Source organism: Lactuca saligna, chromosome 6, assembly GCF_052625555.1.
Source record: "Lactuca saligna cultivar CGN05327 chromosome 6, ASM5262555v1, whole genome shotgun sequence".
Taxonomy (NCBI): Eukaryota; Viridiplantae; Streptophyta; class Magnoliopsida; order Asterales; family Asteraceae; genus Lactuca; species Lactuca saligna.
The window spans coordinates 30,459,264-30,465,251 of record NC_136422.1 but is presented as its reverse complement, the minus strand read 5'-3'; positions in this window follow the sequence as shown (position 1 = coordinate 30,465,251).

Genomic DNA, 5,988 nt, shown 5'->3' with positions numbered 1-5,988 from the left:
GTCACCTTGCCACTAATAGATTTTATCAAGGAAGCTCAAGTGGATGGTTTGAAAAAGGATAATTGGAAGGTTGAGCGAATCAGGGGAAAATTCCATTGTTTTTAGGGACAACCATGAATTATTGACTCAGTGTGGTAGAGTTTGGGTACTAGCATCAGGTGGGATGATACAAATGGTAATGGAGGAAACGCATAAGTTAAAATTTTATATCCATCTAGGGGCCATGAAGTTGTAAAGGGAGATAGCTTGGTATGTTGAGTGATGTCTGACTTGCAGGAAAGTCAAGGTCAAGCATCAGAGACCCCACAGAAAGGTGTAGTTGTTACCCATTCCCATGTGGATGTGGGAGGAGATCACTATGGATTTCATCACAAAATTGCCTAGGATGGCACACAATGTTGATTCTATGTGGATCACTATGGATTGGTTGAGCAAGAGTGCACATTTATCCTGATCGTCGAGAGCATATCCGCAAAGAAGCTAGTTGACATTTATGTCCTGGAGGTAGTAGTTCGACGTGAGGAGCCAGTTTTGGTAGTCTCAGACTGGGACGTTCACTTCACTTCCAGGTTTTGGAGGAAGTTTCATGATGAGTTGGGTACTTAGTTGCATTTCAATACAACATACCACCCTCATACCGATGGCCAGAGTGAGTGAACGTTATAGACGCTCGAGGATATGCTTCGGGCTTGTGTGTTTGATTTTGGAGGGATTTGGGATACTTACCTTCCACTGGACGAGTTCTCCTACAACAACAGTTATCATGCTAGTATTAACCGACCACCATTTGCGATGTTGTATGGGAGGAGGTACAGGACCCCTATTTGTTGGGGAGAGATTAGTCATCGGGTGATGGGAAGCATCGAAGTGGTGATCAAGACCACATAGTTGATTTAGCAGGTGCACGACAGGTTGTGGGTCATGTAGAGTCAAAAAAAGAGTTATGTTGATCGTCGATGTTCAAACCTCGAACTTCAGGTGGGGGACTTGGTGCTGCTAAAGGTGTCAACTTGGAAATGGTTCATCTAGTTTCGGAAACGAGGCAAGTTGGGCACCTGGTTTATTGGTCCTTTTCAGATTACGACCCAGGTGGGTAGGGTTGCATACCAACTGGATTTTCCTCATGAACTTAGTCAGATCCATAACACTTTCCCCATGTCCCAGTTGCGGTTAGCCGATGATTCAACATGTAATTTCATTGGATGATATTCAGGTGGATGAGCACCTAAATTACGTGGAGTGGCCGATTTCATTTCTTTACAGAAAAAATAAGACTTTGCGTAATAAGTTGGTGAATCTGGTAAAGGTGCAATGGCGGCACCGAAAAGGCTCTAAGTGGACGTGAGCCGGAGGGCGAGATGAGGGAGCACTACGTAGAATTATTTGAGGCAGCGGACTTTGAGGATGAAGTCTGATTCTAGTGGGTGAGGGTTGTAACACTCTAACCATGGAGGTATTTAATTTCATGATTTTTTAGCTTGGGTTGAAGGTCACGACATGAGACATGATGTTCACGTCATGAATGCCCTTTAACTGGTTGACCCATGATTTTAGTTCTCAAGACGTGAGACTTTAAGTGCTCACAACATGAGATTGAATGGACATCCAAAACCTAATATTCCAGGTTCAATGGAAAAAAGAGGGATAGGGTTGCCCATCCTTAGCCTCCTTCACTCTTTTGCCTCCTAATAACCCTAATCTCGACCCTCTTGAAGTCCTTAGTCATTTTTGAGATCTTTGAAACATTAGTTGGTAGTTTTTGACTATGAAGTGGAAGAATATCTTGGTAGAGAAACATCTTAGCGTTTTAGCTTCTACCTTGCAATATCCTGGAGCTTTTAGACCATTGTAAGTCTTAAAGCTTGGACTTTTCTACCTATTACATGCTAGATATAAGTTTTAAGCTCCTTGTTTCATTTTTGTGTTAGATTTAATGCTTGGGATCCATAAATTTGGAAACTTTATGGATCACTGAGTCATTATCTACAAGATAGTCTTTTGATCTGAGTTTTGGTATAGTTTGAGACTCCAAGCATGAGTTTAGATGACTAGATCCCATTTTTTCCACTTTATGTTGGTTTGACATGGATCTTTCATCAAACCTTACAAACTTCTTAGGTATGTTTTTCATTAATACCATGATTGATATCTATGGCAATTGGTGAGATTTATATTGTTTACAATTTTTTTCATATATCTTGAGATTTATTCCATTTTTAACATTTATTTTTTCAGTTTCTGGACAACTTTTAGATGAAAATCAAGGCAGAAGCATTGTTGATGAGATAAAACAGGTAATTACAGTAAGGTCAAGCTGAAAAAAGAGTTTAGAAGTAATTCTATTTAAATGTTTTTTTATTGTGTGATTAATAGACGTTTTTCACTTATTAATTCTGTTATATTAGTTAACAGTAATTGATTAATAATATGAATTGGTTGTTTTTTTTTTTCAGCGACACTAAATAGCTGGCATAACAGAGCGGAACTTCCCATAGGAATTTACAGAAAGGAATTCGGAGCATAAGAGTTTGACAAATATGGGCCTTTCACACCAAAAAGTAGTGTGTTTTTTTAATTTATGTCATATTTCTTATAGTTAGAGTGATTATTTGCATTTGATAAATATGGGCATTTGACACCTAAAAGTAATGTGTTAGGTAACTTGTTTTCCATTTAAATGAAATTGAATGTTTTGGTATATATTTGTTTTTCATATTATGTGTATTCACGTTGTAAATGCGTACGTAGTAAATGTGTATCATCACTGGCAGCTAAAGTTTATGACATGCAAATGTGTGTCATCTTCATTTATGACTGTGGATTTAATGATACGCAATGCGCGTTGTAAGATTATGACACGCAAGGGCGCGTCGTCTTCATTTATGACAATGGCTTCTTTGACACGTGTTGTGTGTCATAAAGGAACATCGTAAATATGTGTTGTAATGCGTGTCGTAAGTTTACGACATGCAAAAGCGTGTCGTCTTTCGTTATGACTGGGTCTTCCTTGACACACATTTGCGTGTCGTCTGTGCGTTTTACGACTCACATTGCATGTCATTAAATGGTATTTTTGTAGTAGTGTCCCGATTTGAGTTTCTACTCTAAAACTTGGTGTTCGTGTGATTTTTTATTTACATTTTGATCATGAAATATATATGTAACGATTTTTTTTCATTTATTTAAAAAGATGCTCTCCGACAGTTAAAAGAATGGAGAGGGTGGGTGTAAAGGGTGTAAACATGATGATGCTCAAATTTGCAGGGTTCTTGGCCACTTGTTGGATCGATATACGAATTCAATGCCTAAGAAATCATGATTATAACATTCACGTAAATGAAATGAAAGATCGATAGTGTAAATAACACTCCAGTATTTGATTTAAGAGTAAGCACCTTGATGTAATAACTAACAAAAACTTACCATTACCACCAACTAACATCCATATTTATAGGACACAAAAGGGAATCGGTTAGGAATATAACCAATAAGGTTATTGCACCTAGGCAATGACAAAATATAACCTGTCAAGCTAAGTCATTTCGAAAAATAAGGTGTACTAAATTCCAAGACCAAAAAACTATCATAATATTACACTGAAGATAGGATTTTATATTTAAAACATTAACAACAAACAAAGACATAACACAATACATGACTCCGAGACCTAACACCACTTTGGACACCGCTGCCTTGTAGGGTTGGTATAACACTCAACGTTATAGGTTGATTATCTTAACTAAGATGTTCTCTCGTAGTTGAGAGAGAGAGAGAGAGAGAGAGAGAGAGAGAGATTGTCAAAAAAGAAATAAATATTTTATGTTTCCGAGTTGAAAAAAAAAAAAAATTAAATCAAGTCTTATTTTCAAGATAAAATTATTTTTCTCTAAATCCTTTTAAATTGAAAGAAAAACTAAGAGGAAAGACTATAGGGAAAATACCGGCAATAGCCAAAAAATAGGAGGTATTTTCAAAATTTAGACATGAAAATGGATATTTTTGGGTATAGACATGCATTCCGCGGAGGTAGCTTCGTGGAATCAATTGTAGCTACGCGGAATGGCAAAATCGTAATTAAATAAACATTTAAAAAAAAAAAAAAAAACTCAAGATCCATTCCGCGGAGCTCCGCGGAAGTAGTTCCGAGGAATGGATCTTGAGTTTTTTTTTTTTTTTTTTTTTTTTTTTTCGGATCGATTATTCGGGGTTTATATTTATTCACCAACTAATTATTTTCAAGAAAAGATTATGATAGTATGATAATCTTTTTTTGAAAATAATTAGTTGGATAATGAATATAAACTCCGAAGAATCGATGCGGAAAAAGAAAAAAAAAAACCTCAAGATCCATTCCTCGGAGCTACCTCCGCGGAATCTACTTTAGTTCCGCAGAATGAATCTTGAGTTTTTTTATTTTTTTTACGTTGATTTAGTTACAATTTTGCCATTCCGCGGAATGTATATCTATACCCGGAAATATCGATTTTCATATCTAAATTTTGAAATTACCCTCTGTTTTCTTAATATTACCGGTATTTTTCCTTCCCAGGATTATACCTCATTTTCGTTTCTCTTTTGTCAAATTCATTACATTAAAAAACAAAGAAAATCTATTTTTCCCTTTTTTTCTCACTTTTATCTATTTCCTTTCATTTCTTTCTTTAATTGAGGCTCGGGAACTAAGCGATTATATTTTATTAGAATTTTTTATTACAACAAATCTGAACCAACAAGCTTGAGAAAGAATTAATAAGATTATTAAAGTCATGGGATTGAAAAAGAGATTCAACATTTCAACGCATACTTCTTTTAAAAATCATCCAAGGCGTGAGTAGGCTTCAACGAATATTTTTTCAGTGCGATTCAATCAAAGAATTAAGAACCTACGAACGACTTTCTTTTGGTGGGGCCAGAACAATTTTAGCCTGGCAGTATGCCAGTACAGTGTACACAGATGTGAGATGACAATTTAGTGATTTACATTGCCATATTTATTTCATTTTTATTTTTTTTTCAATACATTAATCCAAAATTATATGTGGAAAAATCTAGATTTATAAGAATTTCAGAACTCCAACAAAATAATTATATTGAAGAAGATAAGGATACAAAATAAAACATGATATATATATATATATATATATATATATATATATATATATATATATATATATATATATATATATATATATATATATATATATATATATATATATATATATATATATATATAAAAGAAATCTTAAGAAGAATTTTGTTTTCAAAAGTTTTTAACTCTTAGTTTTATAAAATATTGGATTTTTAAAATAAGATGTTAACCGTTAACAATACATTTTTGAGAAGTTCTTTTTGTGTTAAATTTATTGAGATGGATCCTAGTCATGTGTACATGTTAGATAAAACTAATTATGGGGCTACAAGGATATGGTATGATACTCTTTTATATTTTCTTATTCAAAGGGGATAGACTAGAGTTTGCATTAAAAATTAACGTACAATACCCTGTTACATACAAAGGTTAAAAATGATTTAAGTATGGTGTTAAATTTATGTGGATAATATTATTTTTTATTTATTTAATGATACTGTTGTACATCTTTTAGAAATTCGATGGACAAAAATATCTTATGTAATTAATAAATGATCAGTTTGAGACAATTAAAAGTAAAATATGTTGTAACATTAAAAAGTATTTGAATAAAAATATTATGAGTATATTTAAAATTTGTTCTGTATAGTATATTTCTTTCTTTGCTAGTTTGGTTCAAAAGCAAAATGGAAATTAACATCTAGGGACTATATCTGCATCAAGATGAAAAAAAATGGAAACTTAAAACATATCTATGATTTTTAGTGAAACAAAAGGACTAAATTTCTAATTTACTAATAAATCTCTTTAGTTATTCGTCTTCAGCTCTTTCTTGGAACAAAGGGGAGGTTATATATAGATCCATTTCTATGTCTTAATTATGCTCTCTCATTCCTACT